The 17,073-nt window shown below is 44.2% G+C and overlaps 1 long non-coding RNA gene across 2 annotated transcripts in view; it reads right to left on the bottom strand.

The window, feature by feature from the left end:
• Positions 1–2,027: 2,027 nt before the first annotated feature.
• LOC309379360 overlaps positions 2,028–17,073 on the bottom strand; it is a 64,491-nt gene continuing 49,445 nt past the window's right edge. For both annotated transcript variants that reach the window (XR_014172445.1, XR_014172446.1), the window contains exons 2-4: positions 12,503–12,594; positions 10,963–11,051; positions 2,028–3,922 (exon numbers count right to left, since the gene is read on the bottom strand). This is a non-coding gene — a long non-coding RNA (uncharacterized lncRNA). The remainder of the gene's footprint in view (positions 3,923–10,962; positions 11,052–12,502; positions 12,595–17,073) is intronic.

Raw genomic sequence — 17,073 nt, forward strand, 5'->3', positions numbered from 1 at the left:
ATATATTTTTTTGGGAAATGAACAAATTCCTATGCCCCACAAATAACCCAGAGATGCATTTTAAATAAAAGGACCTATTCTACTCATGTAAAAACACGCTGATTCCTGGACCGTCCGTGGGCCTGATTGAGAAGGCGATTGGGCCGCATCTGGCCCCCGGGCCTTAGGTTGCCTACCCCTGGGTCAGACTATGGGTCCATCTCACCTGATATTGTCCATTCTGACTAGCATTGGGTTTCAGGTAGAGGTACCCATCAGCTAATCTTGCCACAATGCCTCAGGGTTTCAATGTAGCATTGCTCCAATATGGTGCTCTGTCAGGGCTTAAATTGCGTTGTGGGGAAATCAAAATGGCAGCTGCCATTGCCTGGAGAAAACAAACAGTGGCACTGAGAGCAACTCCAGGTCTAAACAGATGTGACCACCATTTGGGGTCTGCTGTTGGCTCTTCTGGAGACCATTGGGAGCTACCCAACAATGCCAGTCCCTGACACTGGGCCTAGCTGAAGATCTACCAGATTATTATCAGGAACACAGAACTGAATTGTGAACTTGGTGACAAATCCATGCAACTGAACAGCTTATGCTTCCAATGGGTATGTGTGCATGTGTACGTTACACTTTTACCACAGACCTACAGTCCTTTTGAAATATGGTGCCCTTTCTCATCCCACACCCCAAAGAAGCTGGGTAGTTTCTGTGTGGGAGGCCACTGAGATTCCTAAGCCATCGCCCACAGAGATGCAATTCCCAGAAGGCAGAATGGTAGGGTGGGTGCCTGTAAATTACCTTGTTGGTTTCTTCCAAGGCAAATATCCTCTAAAAAGAAAGATGGATTGACCAAGATTGTGCTTACCTTAAGTTGATCAGCTTTGCAATTAACACACCCAAAGCTTACATTGTGCAATTACCTTAATTAATGACTAGATTTTGTTAGTTAAATAGTTCAGAGCTGCTCAGTGCATCCCAGTAATTTCCACAAAGCTAGCATTTTGAGAGTTGGGCTGCCTTTTGGTTCCTTCTCTGGAATAACAAAAAAAAAAAAAAAAAAAAGAGAGAGAGAGAGAGAGAGAGAGAGAGAGAAAGAAAGGAAGAGGCTGTGGTCGTTCTTCAATTAGGTCATCCATTGCAAAGGTCACTAAATGTCTTAACCTTTCCCCATAGAAGTATCTACAGCTGCATAGACTTGCATATGAAATAGAAAGCTTTTGTTTGGATCCAGTGGAGCAAAAGCAAACAATTGTTTAAAGGTCATCTCAGTTTGCTTTGGTAGTTGCAGCGGGGTGAATTGGAAGAAGAAAAACCCACCCAACACCCCCTGCCCCACTTAATTTTTTTTTTTTAGATGTTATTGCAGACAGTGCTTTCAAAGACAGGCGGAGTTTAGTTTTTTTTGTGGGGATTTTTAACCAGTTATCAAACAACGTTTTCAAATGTGGCTTCCTAGAGTAGAGGCACTCATTAGTGTTTTGGTATCTCGAACAAAAAACGTATTTAGATGCATGTGTGCCCTTCCACCTGCCCCGAACCTGGGGTTCCCAAATCTCACTGCTTAGCCCCCTTACCCTTTAGATTCTGGCAAACTTTTCTAAATTTCCTATTCCCTCATTCACACCATCTGCCCCCTGCTGAGCTTTGTGACCTCTTCCTTTCCTTCAATGCCTGTCAGTGAATGCAGCTGAGCCGCTGCTCTCATTCAGTTATCCATGGCTGGCCTCTTGTAGTTTGCTTTGCTGCTGGTGCTCCTCTGCTGGTGCTGATGAGCTTTCTCTTCCTCATCAGGTACCGTATTTCCTGTGCCTGTGGGGCATCTGAAATACATAAACGAATGCAGCACCTATTTCCAGCTATTCTTGGAGAAAAATGGTCACACGCCATTTTCTTCTTTTAAGTTTTTGAAGTTTAGTATTAAATATATAATCACATTCAGAATTTTACTCCAGCTATTCTTGGAGTAAAATGGTCACACACCATTTTCTTCTTTTATGTTTTTGAAGCTTATTATTAAATATATATCGCATTCAGAATTGCTGGTTACATCCACTAACTTGATTGAGAAAAATTGATTCATCAATTAAAAATCAAGAAAGTATCGTTAACTTGTTGCCTAAAATGGCACCTTACATCTCTGGGATGTAGCCGGATCAATTCAGCCTCCTCTCCTCTCTGTTGGAGGGGGTACTATGTATCATATGTAGTAGACGTGGGATATAATAGAGGAATTTTGGAATACAATATTTAGAATATAATATAAGTCTTATAATACAACTAACAGTTCAAAGCTCACCACAGTGGAACATTTCCCATGAGGACAAGAAGGAGATTCTGACTAAACGTATGGAAAAACTTTCAGACAGTAAGAGCTGTTTGACAGTGGAACTGTCTCCCTCAGGAGGTTGTGGGCTCTCCTTTCTTGGAGGTTTTTAAGCAGAGGTTAGATGGTCGTCTGTCATGGATGCTTTAGCTGAGATATCTGCGTTGCAGGGGGCTGGACTAGATGACCCTTTGGTCCCTTCCAACTCTAAGATTCTATGATTTTCAGCAGGGGTCAGCAACCGTTTTCAGCCTTGGGCCGGTCCACTGTCCCTCAGACCATGTGGTGGGCCGGACTATATTTCGATTTTTTTAAAAAAATGAACGAATTCCTATGCCCCACAAATAACCCAGAGATGCATTTTAAATAAAAGCACACATTCTACTCATGTAAAAACACCAGGCAGGCCCTACAAAGAACCCAGAGATACATTTTAAATAAAAGGACACATTTTACTCATGTAAAAACACGCTGATTCCTGGACCGTCCGCGGGCCAGATTTAGAAGGCGCTTGGGCCACATCCAGCCCCCGGGCCTTAGGTTGCCTACCCCTGACTTACAGCATAAAGGACTCATAACATTCCTACTGGTAGTGGCCAGACAGCTCCACAGAACGGGAAAAGTTTGGACCATCTTCATCTCACACAGAGGAGGCAAAAGGTCTGGACGACAGCCCTGATGGAGAAATTGACTAAACACATAAAGGTGTTAAATAACACCCAGGACTCGGACAATGTTATTGAAATTTAGGATCCATTCACATCCTTTTCTATTGATGACACAGAGAACTGGCATCCGCTCGCTATGCATGCCCACCTTGGGAGAAAGGTTTCTTTTTCTTAACAAGGATGTTGCAGAAAGGGATAACTACTTCTGTTTATTCTTGCTTATATTAAAAGCATTAAATTTTTTTTAAAAAAAATTTAAAAAGAGAAAACTCAAATAATGCTGTATACAGTGGTACCTCGGGTTAAGTACTTAATTCATTCCGGAGGTCTGTTCTTAACCTGAAACTGTTCTTAACCTGAAGAACCACTTTAGCTAATGGGGCCTCCCGCTGCCGCCGGAGCACAATTTCTGTTCCCATCCTGAAGCAAAGTTCTTAACCTGTAGCACTATTTCTGGGTTAGCAGAGTCTGTAACCTGAAGCGTATGTAACCCAAGGTACCACTGTACATTCATCATAAGACATAATGGGTAAGATGCAATGCCATGTCAGCAGATGCAACATGACTTCACCTTCTCTGCCTCTGCAATGTTGTTCCTCCCTTAAGTCTGCTGGCTTAAGGAGAAGCACACTAGTTACTGAGAATGTTTGGATGTGCATATGACTGCAGTCCTAACCATGTCTGCGTAGAAGCAAATCCCACTGAATTCAACAAGGTCTACTCACAGATATGTGGGCTGGCATTTCAGCCTAAGTTACGGAGCTAAATCATATTCAGAAAACATACTCATCTGTAATTGCAATGACAGCAGAAGATTGAAGGCCTTCCACATGGGAGATAAACAGAAGACATGGCACCATAACGGAGATTCTTTGCTTCTTGCACTTGCTGAGTAAGTATGTACTTAATCAACGAATTCCAGAAATGTAGCCGAGTTAGTCTATTACAACAAACACAGGAAAAAAATATTGTGTTAGTGTAAAGATTTATCAGATTTATAGCGGCATCAACTTTCCTAGACGAAAGCCGCAGAAACATTTGCCACAGTAAATCTGTTAAGTCTGATGCAGCAGGCCTCCCTCCTCTCTCTCTTTGCTATCTACTTAAAGAACGTGCCTAAAATATACTTTTTCTGAACTATCTCTTGTATTGTCAGAAGACCGTGTTGCAGTGGTTAACTTGTTTTAGATGCCAAACCCACATCGTTATACATGGAAGTTGTCAATACACAGAACCAGTCAGCTTCTATTCTCTTGTAGGTTTGGGTTACTGGCATTTGTTCTGTGGCCAAGGCATAATTTCTAGTTGCTTAGGTGCAGCCCTGAAGTCATTTGTTTGAAATCAACCATGCAATTTTAACAATTTGAGGGAAATGGCAATAATAAGATGGATCCTCAGCAATTATGTCTAGATTTCCCTGTCTTGGATGCTTGATGATGCTTGTCTTCAGGCCAACAGTTTAAGAGACTGCCGTAGTTCTCCAAAAGGGGCAGAATGTAGGAGAGGTGACAAAAGCTCAAAGGTAATCTGTTCACTTCCAACCTTTGTCAGAGCAAGCGGCTCAATAGGAGCTATCCTTGGTGCTGGAACAAGACCAGCTTTGCCTAGTGGGCTCCAAGACCAGACCAGACAGCTTAGTCTAATATTTCAAAACTGGCTTTGGAGATCAAAACCACTTACGTTTTATTGGATGGTTTTAGATTTTATTGCCATGGTCTAATTTGTATCATTTGCTACTATTGCAGTCATTAAAAATGTGGGATATAAATAAAATGAAACCTGGATTGGGCCTGGAAACAAACCAGGAACCACTGAAAAAGCTGCCACCTGCAGTTCAGTGGTTCACCACATGTGCGCCCTACACACAGATTCCTTCTGACAGTAGGATAGTAAAGGTAAAGGGACCCCTGATCATTAGGTCCAGTCGTGACCGACTCTGGGGTTGTGGCGCTTATCTCGCTTTATTGGCCAAGGGAGCCGGCGTACAGCTTCTGGGTCATGTGGCCAGCATGACTAAGCCGCTTCTGGCGAACCAAAGCAGCGCACGGAAACGCCGTTTACCTTCCCGCCGGAGCGGTACCTATTTATCTACTTGCACTTTGTGCTTTCGAACTGCTAGGTTGGCAGGAGCAGGGACCGAGCAAAGGGAGCTCACTCCGTCACAGGGATTCGAACCGCCGACCTTCTAATCGGCAAGTCCTAGGCTCTGTGGTTTAACCCACAGCGCCACCCGTGTCTCTGACAGTAGGATAGGCTGAGAGAAAAAGAGTGGCCCGAAGACTTTCCAGCTCCAATAGCTCATTGATGCTCTTTGATTTGGCACCACAGAACAGAACCGGGGAAGCCAGAGATTCTTCCTCACTTTTGTGCCTGATAAGAGATTCCAATTAATTTTGATCTAATGACTGTACACAGGGCAGCAAGAAAAATGGACTTCATCTTGTAACATAAAGCACAACATCTCCACGATACAAGGTTGTGCTGCTTTTATCTTTTGGCTGGCAACCAGAGGAAGCTGGCTTGAATCACATACCAGACCAATTTTGTTCTCCAAGTAAGAGACTTAGGAATGCATCAAAGGAAACAGAGGTTTCTCTGCTAGTTTCCTCTGAGCAACACTGATTTACCGTAAATCTAAGGCTGAAAGAATGGTGTTCTTAAAAAAAACAAAAAACAAGTCTGGAGAACATGTGTCAGTTTCAATCCAGCAGAGAGGAAATACTGGAAGTGTACAAGCCAGTGTAATAATTTAGAATCGATGCTTTCCCGTGTAAAGTTTGCTTCCGTCTAATGTTATATTGGAGAGGTTTTTTTGTTTTTAAATAACTCGGGGAGTTTACCATCTTGTATGGAACATAATGTCCCTCTTAAAGGAAGCAGGAATAAGGACTTGTCCAGACAGCAGCTTCCGCACTTGGGGCAGGAGTGCCCAGTGCTTCATGGGGGTGGGGTGGGGGTGGAATAGATGCCAGGCATCAAGGCTGCCCAGTGAATGAACTAGAAGTGCTTCCCTAAACCCCTGATGGCCTTGGATTCTGGCAGAATGGATTTACCAAGTGGTAATTTACCACAATATTCTGATTGTTGTTGTTGTTTAGTCGTTTAGTCGTGTCCGACTCTTCGTGACCCCATGGACCAGAGCACGCCAGGCACTTCTGTCTTCCACTGCCTCCCGCAGTTTGGTCAAACTCATGTTGGTAGCTTCGAGAACACTGTCCAACCATCTCATCCTCTGCTGTCCCCTTCTCCTTGTGCCCTCCATCTTGCCCAACATCAGGGTCTTTTCCAGGGAGTCTTCTCTTCTCATGAGGTGGCCAAAGTATTGGAGTCTCAGCTTCACAATCTGTCCTTCCAGTGAGCACTCAGGGCTGATTTCCTTCAGAATAGATAGGTTTGATCTTCTTGCAGTCTATGGGACTCTCAAGAGTCTCCTCCAGCATCATAATTCAAAAGCATCAATTATTTGCAAATCAGCCTTCTTTATGGTCCAGCTCTCACTTCCATACATCACTACTGGGAAAACCATAGCTTTAACTATACGGACCTTTGTTGGCAAGGCAAGGTGATGTCTCTGCTAATATTCTGATTACCACTTGGTAATTCAGGTATCAGTATGGTACTATCAAGTGATAAGATTTTTTATTTTTTTTACCTTCTCCATCTGATCTGAAATCCAAGGAAGATTCCTTTGCTCACATTTTTGCAAACAAATTTTCTCTATGTAATTTACTTTTTACATGCTATTTTCACGAATATATTCATTTTAATGCACACTTTCTTCTAACGTATGCATTTCTGTAAACATTGATCTAATGTATATATCCCATGTTCCACCAATTTCTTCCACAAGAAACTCTGCCCCTGCCCATATTCAAATCTGGACAACCCCATAAGGTTAACTAAGTGTGAGCATATGGATCAAATTGTAACTGATGAGCCAGTAGACACCATACCCCTCTACTTGCTAAAATTGAATGTGGTGTAATTCCTTTCTTTTTATTTATACCTCAGTGTCTGTGTCGATGAAGGCTGGATAAATAAATAGACTGGTTCTTTCTTTCTTTCTTTCTTTCTTTCTTTCTTTCTTTCTTTCTTTCTTTCTTTCTTTCTTTCTTTCTTTCTTTCTTTCTTTCTTTCTTTCTTCCTTCCTTCCTTCCTTCCTTCCTTCCTTCCTTCCTTCCTTCCTTCCTTCCTTCCTTCCTTCCTTCCTTCCTTCCTTCCTTCCTTCCTTCCTTCCTTCCTTCCTTCCTTCCTTCCTTCCTTTATCAGCTCCTCTTTCCAGAAACAGGATGTGACACAATTAACATCAGTTCTTCAGGATTTTAGCAAAAACGTTGGCTTTTTAGCAAAATGATTATTTTGTTTAGAACATGTTTCAAGGATTATAATTTGCAGCTCAATCTGAGAGTTGGTATTTTTGTGTATGTGTTTTTTTACATTGGCTTCTCTAAATCAAAAACACAAGTTTCTCTCTGTCTCTTAAACAAAAATGAAGAAATTGCTGGTATGGTCCTCAGGCTTTTACTAGTTAAAGCTTTAAGGGAAAGTGTTTACATGATGTTTGCTTGCTGAATGACTGGGGGTGGGGGGGTTGCTTCCTTTTAAACCACAAATTGACTGACAGGAAGCCTCCAAATATTGCTGGAAGCTGGGGAGAGGTGGGGAAGGGAGTGAAGCTATAAAACGTTTAAAGAGATTCCTTTATGGCAGTTCTAAGCATGTATGTGTTTGATCCCTGTGTTTCACAACTCCCCTATCACCTTACATGACAGTTTGGAGAGGCATGCTCAACAGAGCCAAGGCAATCCATCCATTTCATTTACCTTTGATTGGCAGAGAAATAAACAGAAACGTACTTTTCCCTGAAGGAGGAAATATCCATACTAATGTCATCAATGCCATACCCTCCAACATTTCTCTGATGAAAATAGGGACGTCCCGTTCCATAATGATAATTTTACTATTTATACCTCACACATCTCACTGGGTTGCCCCTGTCACTCTCAGCAGCTTCTAACATATATAAAAACACAATAAAACATTAAACAAACTTCCCTATACACAGTGGCGTAGCGTGGGGGGGGGTGCAGGGGGGGCCGGCCGCACCAGGGCAACATCTGGGGGTTAGGGTTGGGGGGCGCAAATCCACGGGTTAGGGGGCGCAAATTACTTGCCTTGCCCCGGGTGCTGACAACCCACGCTACGCCACTGCCTATACAGGATTTTCTTCACACAACTTGGGGGTCAGATAACTCCATGCCCTCCAGCATTTCTCCAATGAAAATAGGGACATCCTAAGGAAAAGCCTCAGCGCCTAGGGCTTGCCGATCGAAAGGTCGGCGGTTCGAATCCCCGCGGCGGGGTGCGCTCCCGCTGCTCGGTCCCAGCGCCTGCCAACCTAGCAGTTCGAAAGCACCCTCGGGTGCAAGTAGATAAATAGGGACCGCTTTCTAGCGGGAAGGTAAACGGCGTTTCCGTGTGCAGCTCTGGCTTGACAGAGCAGCGATGTCACGCTGGCCACGTGACCCGGAAGTGTCTTCGGACAGCGCTGGCCCCTGGCCTCTTGAGTGAGATGGGCGCACAACCCCAGAGTCTGGCAAGACCGGCCCGTACGGGCAGGGGTACCTTTACCTTTACCTTTAAGGAAAAGTGGGACATTCTGGGATCAAATCAGAAACCTGGATGGCTTCTCTAAATCAGGGACGTGCCTGGAAAATAGGGATACTTGGAGGGTCTGCAATGTGCAGCAGCAAAAGCTTCTGGTATTTCCAAACACACTCCAAAATGGTTCCTGATTCTAAAGAAGCAGCAAACTTTTCTCTTTGAGATTCCAAACTGGTATTCTTGATGAACATCTGTGCTGAGCCCCAAGAAGGTCCCTGTGCAATTCAACGTCCTGCCTGGTTTTCCCAACCCATGGAGCTGCCACACGGCGGCAAGGTTGCTTTTGTTGTTAAAGTGAGACCTGCTGTTTCCCCATACAGGATCTATCCGAACAGCTCCAGCTTACATTTCTGGGATTCTAGACCTCAACCATTGTTTCAGGGCTGTAAGCTTCTCAGTCTCCAAAGGAAGGAGTTTAGTCTCAGGTGCAATGCAAGAGGTCCAAGTACTTTTAACGTGTGTCAATGTGGTGTAGCGGCTGGAGTGTTAGACTATGACTGGAGCAGTTTTAGAAACTCAGATCTATAAGCTAGGCCCCAAATGGCTCTTTAAACCAAGGTTACATTTGCCAAAATGGAATACAGTGGTACCTCAGGTTAAGAACTTAATTTGTTCTGGAGATCCGTTCTTAACCTGAAACTGTTCTTAACCTGAGGTACCACTTTAGCCAATGGGGCCTCCCACTGCCACTGCACCATTTCTGTTCTCATCCTGAAGCAAAGTTCTTAACCCGAGGTACTATTTCTGGATTAGCGGAGTCTGTAACCTGAAGCGTCTGTAACCCGAGGTACCACTGTATCTAGTTACCCTTTTGGGGAAAGATGGTTCTAAAGACTTCTTTCTCAAATGATGGCTGTGATTGATTCTCCATTAGACATCTGGCTAGTTCAGATGACAACCTTGAGCTAGGTTAAGAGCTTTGAGAACCTAAAGAGGGAAAATCACTTGATCCAGGGACAGTCCCCATATATATTGTCCTGTTCCGACCTCTTTTTCTTAATGGTGCCTGCTTTCGCTCCTGCTCCAGCTGCACAGAAAAAGCCATTTGGTTCCAGAAATTCATTCCGATTGCGCAGATAAAATATAACCAATAGAATTCTACAGGGTGTGTTGCTAGTGTGGGAAAACAGTCAAGATCCAAGGATCCCCAGATGAGGAAGATGTCAGGTACCATCCTGGCACCCAGGCATCTTCATGTGGTCACATGCGGTTGAAAGCCAAGTACAAAATGACAGCACCTGGCTAATTTTTAACACTGGACCAGAGAGCAATAGCAGCATAGCAGGGTTGGGTGGTACCACCTTCTTGATGCTAGCATTGCTGCAGAGTACCTGGAAATTTCAGCAGTTAAATTGGTGCTGTACAGACGCACTGGTAGGACCACCAGGTTTGCTCTTTCTGGTGTGTCTGAACAGCTTTGCCCTTGCCATGGTTCTGCTGCTGTTCCTTTTAGGTTCATCACAACAGAAGGGTTTTCTCCCAAACCTGATTGCTAGTGGGAGGCAGGGGGAGAGGAGAGTGAGTGTGTATGGTTGTTGCTCCTCCAGTTTGCAAAGGTGCCCAGAAGCCCCCAAAGGTTGGTGACCCCTGGTCTACTCCAACAGCCTTATGTGACCTTCGGACAGCTCCACAAATTACCAGCTTCTAAGAAAGAACACTGACTAGTGTTCCAAATCAGAGAAGGGCTCTAAATTATGTTAAACTGTTATTACAAAGGTAGAGAACTCTTAAAGAAAAATGTCTTTAAAGCAATCCTAGGTCCAGTTCAGCTACCACCCATTTTGTGAGGGTCAATTCCTGTGTTGCCCTGGCAACCATGGGGTAAATCATGGAAATCCAAATACAAGCAGTATCTTTTTAAACTTTTAGAGGTTTAAAAAACTACTGTGCATTCTAATATTGTTTTTCCAGGTTGGCATTCACCTGTCACAGGGCCTTTTCAGTGATAGCTCTCCAGATGTGATGCCTTCCCTAGTGGAATGTGCCTGTCTCCATCACTATTAACTTTCCAGAGAAGTGTGGGAAAAAACCCTGCCTACCCAGACATTTGGTGACTGTTTCTGGCAACCCCAGAATCACTGTTGACTGCTTTTAGAATGTTTTTAACTGAGACTGCTTTAATATGTTTTTCGCTGTAATTGTTCTTAGAATGTTTTAAGTGTTTTATAATGTTTTTGCTTTGCTCTGTTTTAAAATTATGCATCCGTTTGCCACCCTGGGCTCCTTCGGGAGGGCGGGTGGGATATACATCCAAAAACAAACAAACAAACAAACAAACAAAAAAACAATGTGGCAAAGCTGGAATTCTGCCTATACCTTTTGTAAAACTGCCAAACCACCTGGATGTTCCTCACACCAGGTATTCATCTTTCCAGAGGGTGGAGGGAAGAAACCCTTTCAGTTGCCTGGAAATGAAATGTTAATTATTATTAGTATGGCAGCTCTTTAGCGGTGCTTGTAACAGGATCGGCCGAGCCCGTGAACCTGGGTTGGCACACGCACTTGCAAGGAATAACACTATTATTGGTTAACATGTCTGGTTATTTTATAGACCTAGTTAACAAGAAGTGGGGAGGTGGGAGAATTCCTGTATCGTGCAAAGCATTTTTCCGCCTGTCGTTTGGAGCCTTGCCACTGTTTAAATGTAAGTCGATTTGCTGCCTTACCATCTGCAGTTTGATTATTTGACTATTCCCTGGCTTGGAGTCAAACCACAGCAGAACACCCTAGCCTGTGATTTACAACCCAGGCTGTGATTATAATGGTTTTATTTTTGTTGGATCTCTGTTTACAGGCTCACTTGTCCTGCTGCACCGTGTTAGAATAACAATGAGAGAATTATTAGGTCTCATTAGCAACCATCGCGCATGGCACACAGTGCTTAAGTCATAGAGCACTGCCTAAGTACTCTAGCAGCCTGGTTGTGTCTGCTTCCCGTTGCAACAGTGAGGTGTGGGAGGATGCCATCAAAAAAAACTGAGGGCCATTAATTCTTTTCTGAGTAAATAGAGAAGACGTGTATTTCCTGGATTATCAACTTGAAAACAATTGCTATGGCAAGGGAACCGGGCTAGTTGTTTCCCTCATCAAGGTTATGTAAGGTCCCCTGTTCCCATCTCCCATAAAGGAAGAAAGCTGTTCACGGTGTTATGGAAGCAGGAAGTGGATTATGAAAACCGGAGAAGAACTCTGGGTGCGCTGAGTTGAGCCACAGCTGGGAATATCTCTCACTTTGCCATGACAAGAAAACTGCAGTTCCCAGATGGGTTGATCTCCTATTGGAAGGAATGTGGGTCTAGGGCAGATGGTGTACAAGTTAAAATAATGGCTTACAATGGAAGAGACGTGGCATAAAAGGAAGTGTTCAGGAAGAGGAAGATCAGACACTTGGGATGCCATTCATCCTGACACCATATTTGTTACCAAGTGGAATCACCCCTGAGGAGACAGTTCTGAGAGAGGAGAAGCCAAAGCATGTTTGGGCTCAGCTAGCGATGGGCAAATCTGTCCATTTCAGTTTCTCTCAGGGTCTCATTTTTCCAACCCCATCAGTTCATGATTTGTTTTTAAGTCCTCATGAAAATTCACCAGCGTTTTAGTTTGGATTTCTCAAAACATATGCATTTTTATGCAAGCATTTTTCTCTGATAGAATGCATTTTTGGTGTTATTTTCACCGATCGATAGATTTGCATGCATGTTTTACCCTCATAAATGCATTTTTTTTGTACACATTACTCGACCGGAGTTCAGAATTTGGAGAATCCAAACAATGGCTGTGTTTTGGTCTTCATATTGTTTCATAAAGTGTGAATTAAGTAAGTATACCTTTAAACTGAGCTGAATTTCTGCCCCACCCCTTCTGCCAGCTCAGTCCATGAAGGGGGCCTCGCTGTTTTATTTCTCCTTCTGGTGCAGCTGGATGAATGGCCATCTTCATGTTTGCATCCTGCATTAAAAACAAAACAAAACTCAACTCAGTGGTAACTCTACTTGTGTGGTCTCATATTGATATTCCCTCAAGAGTCTTCCCATAGAGTTCCACACAGCTGGACATGTGTGCAAGTAATATGTGCACAGGTGATATGGAAACTGCATGTTCTGCTTCCAGTCCATGTAAGATGCTCGTGAATTCTGTAGAAACAAATCCTGTTTCCTGAGCAAAGCCGAAGAAGTCTCCCATTGCGGTTTTCAGGTGGCTATTGGGCTTGCTGCATTAATTCTTTCAAAGCTTGGCAGAAACACCCCACGCCTCTCTTTCAGTCCTTTCATGTTCTGGGATGCTTAGGGCCCCCCGCCTTTTTTAAAAGAATAAACGCTGTCCTGGAACAAAGTACAAAGCTCTGAGTCAGTCTCTGATGCCACTTGCCAGGACTTGGAGAGGTTCAAAAGACATGAGGGACCATAATGAGCCACAATGCTCTCCCGTCTCCTTGTAACTTTTCCCCAGGAGACGCATACTGTACTGTCACAAGAATGTGGAATGGACTTGCGGCTGAGGTGTTGTTTATTGCTTACTTACAAAATTTATATCACACACCTTCAACATAAATTTATGTTCCCAGAGTGGTTAACAGAGTTGTAAGAATAAAAAAGTATTATCATCAACAACAGCAATATTACTGCAGCATTATTATTATTATTATTATTATTATTATTATTATTATTATTATTATTATAGCTAGCCTATTTCCTCAGGTGCAGCAGAGGATACTGTTCCATCACCAGCACTGAGGTAAGAGTCAATGGCCAGTCCAAGCAGCTTCTGTATCTGGGATTGGTGGGTGCTACACCATCTTTTCTTTTGCCTCAGGCAACAAAATGTCTTGGGAGGCCTTGTGCTGCCCTTTGGACAAATGAATCTGGACACAATCTATGGAGAGGTTCCTTGGTGCATGCACTATTGAAATGAATGGGACTTGTGCAAGAGACGTGCACACAAGGTGTATTTCATGTTTGGGGCTGAGTCAAATGTGCAAATTTGTTGCTCGGCTTCAAGCGGTGACTTGCCCATAAGAACGAGCCATCACAGGCTAAAACCCACAGCGGTAACCCACATGCAGATGTAGATCAAAACTCAACTGCGAGCCATACATTGTACAGCAATGACACGATCTATAGATGCATGAAAGAACTACAGCCTGTGCTGTGCTCTGCGGGCCTGACTGCTCCATCTGTAGAATGCCTCTGGCAAGAAGAGCCGATGGAGCAGATTGCAGATGTTGTTGAACACATCAGCTCCAGCCAGCATGGTCAATGGTCAGGGAGCTGTAACCCAACACCTGAAGACCACTGCATTGGCTGCCCCTGGTTGGTGGTAACATCCCACAATCACGTGTATTTTTTTCTGGATTAAGTAACCTAATACGATCGCTTGCTGAGTGACCCAAGAAGCAAGCAGTTTATAGGCTACAGGAGAGCAATAGCAGGACTCAATGGTTTCTGGGTTAGAAATCCCAACTCACTCTGCTTGCTTACAGGAGAGGTGCTGCTTTCATTAGCTCCATGAGTCAAGACCAGTTAACAAGAAACTTGGCTGGATACTTATAGGAAGACTTGGCTGTGAACTAGCCCTGGGGCATTGTAATCCAGGAAGGTCAAGCAAAAGAGCAGGACAATACACATCTGGGTGTTTTCTTCCACCTGGGACAGCAAACAGTGGCTGTGCACAGCCAGAGCCATTAGAAATAGAAGCAGCTCCATCCAAAGGAGGCTGACATCAAACAAAGGAATATATTTAACTCAACATCTTCCTATGCATGTGTGTCTAAGTGAATTTAATGGGATCTGACCCAGGAAAGAGTGTATAGGACTGTAGCTTCAGAAACATCAATGCAGTATATTCCTAGCATTACATGGTGGGTATGAGCTGTTCAGACAGACTGCTCCAGAAGGTGGTAGACTCTCCTTCATTAGAGATTTTTGATCACTTAATCATGGATACTGTAGGAGAGGATTCCCCTCATCAGCAGGCGTTTTGAGCAGACTGTTGAGGTCTCTTCCAACTCCATGATTTATTTTGCATTCATCCTGATTTGCTTGCACTAAGATGACAAGGAGGTTAGACTATGGTCACTTCAAGATGGCCTGTTTATTGAGCATTCATCCTTATTTGTTTGTAGGGCAAGTAGGGTGATGTTGGCTATATAATGAACATATTTATTCTGATTTGTTTGCTGGGAGGTTAGACTACACTGTGTCATCACTAAGTGCTTTCACCATGCTTTCCACTGCCTTTCACTTTTGTTGTCATTATTACAAAAAGTCTGATCATCTGGGGAAGCAGGCTTGTTGTGCAAGACCCTCGCCATCAACTACAACAGAGTAACCTGACTTTCCTGGTATGTGATCGAATCATGAATATTATATTAGAGTTTCCAGAAATGGTGTGTGTGTGTATGTGTGTGTGTGTGTGTGTGTGTAAGATATGCCCCTTTCTCTGAGTTTTTCCTAGTCAAACAGCAAGTTCATTAACTGCAACTTTTCAATAGCAGTATACTTAACAATGTGGCCATTGATTGATTGATTGATTGATTGATTGATTGATACAGACAGTGTTGCCTCCCTCATTGGATAGGATATTAATAACAGCTCTATGGGATAGCATGTGTTGGTTTTATTAATCCCAAATCTCATCTCCTGATATATCTCCATTTAATGGCAATGCAAGCTAATGATACAATCTCTGTGGTAGTTTCACAATCTATAGGAGCTCTCAGGCAGGTTTAAGCAGAGCCTTATGGATTTGCCTAAGGCCACCCACTGAGCTTCATTACGATCAAGCAGTATGGATCTCTTCCTGCCAAGCCCATTACTCCGGCCCCTATGCTATCTCCTGAATGTAATCTAGCTATATTAACTCTGTGTGGCCAGGGGGTGGTAAAAAGACCACCCCGTGTTCTTGCACCTGCCCTCAGACCCAGAGAAAGGATTCTGCTGACCCCAAAGGTGTCGTCAGAGAGCGAGCGGGTGGGTGGGTCATTAAGTCGTCCCCTCCCCAATGAGCTATCTATTGCAGCCGATCTGGTATGTGGGTGGTTTAGTTCACTAGCAATAGTACATGCACAGACCAGAACAAAGAGCACTAGCCAAAGACTAGGTGAGTCTTTGAGAAAGAGTGGCTGTAATTCTAAGACTACTTCCGTGTGGGAAACTCCTGAACACCCCTGGGACCTACTTAGCAGCACACATGATTAGAAATGCAAATGAGACCTCCCAGCTAGATTACTATGCTGTCAGCTTTCACACACACTGGAATCTGCATGCAGCTTTGCTGGGGGAGTGTGTGGGTGGGTTTGGAGAATCCTTAGCTGTTCTCTAACATGCTCACTCCAGTTTTTGCAAATTGGGTCCTCACTTAAAGAGGGCATGTATTGTGGTGAGACCTGGAAAACCGAGACCCTGTGTTGTGGGTGGGTACGATTGGTCAGCCACAACACCCAATTGGTGGGTCCCTCAAAGTTGGGTACAATCTGGGCAATGGGACGCAGTCTAAACGGTTCGAGGGGCCTATTTATGCCCATGCACATGACCCAGAGCTTCCTCTTTCAGTGTGTGCATTCGGAACACCTGCCCACCTCTCCCTACTTTTAGGGCTTGTTGCGCTTGACCTTGCTATGCCGTCGTGTGTCATCTGTTGTTGGGACAGGGGCACGGCAGGCATTTCCCCCACTTGGCTGATTGGCTGTTGCCATCTGGGTTTTGCCTGCCACATAGCAAATTGTCACAACTTGTAAGGTTGCAGATAGGCTCTGGTTCAGGTGATAGGGATGGGAGAACACTCTCGCCATCCCTATGTGAAGGGTATTCTGTTAAAGGAATCCAGGGGCTCAATGGTTTGGTCAACCCCTGAGAGGTGGTTGTGCCCGTGCCTGAGTCCAGGGGGATATTTGGGTGGCGGAGTTAGCCTGTTCCTGGCTTTCCGCTTATCCAGGTGTTCACCCTTGGCTGACCTATGCTGGAATCCTGGGTCAGCGCTACCTACATGGCAGGGAGCTTGTCGAACCAGAGCCTATGCAACCAGTCACCTTCTGTAATGAATAAAGTTGTGGCCTAAATTCTGCCAAAAAAGCCAAACCAAAACTTGAGTCAAGTGTGAATTTATTTAGGGGGGAGGTTTCTGGGTCTGAACATGCAATGCCCCTGCTCCTCAAAAGGCGTGCTAAAATAATTTTGGGTTCAGCAAAGGCACCTCCAGTGGAGCAAGGGTTATAGCCTCTTCTTAAGTATCTAACGTATGTGATTCACATGAAGAGAAGACCCCAACCTTTGCAGTTCTTTGGTTCAGAAGACAATTGGTTGCATTTATATCCTACAGCCTGAGCGGGGAGCCTACTGCCTTCCACGTGTTAGACTACAACTCCCATCATCCCTGACCATTCACCATGCCGGTTGGGCTGATGGGAGTTGGTGTCCAATTACATACAGA

Source organism: Podarcis melisellensis, assembly GCF_964234715.1.
Source record: "Podarcis melisellensis genome assembly, chromosome: 10".
Lineage (NCBI taxonomy): Eukaryota > Metazoa > Chordata > Lepidosauria > Squamata > Lacertidae > Podarcis > Podarcis melisellensis.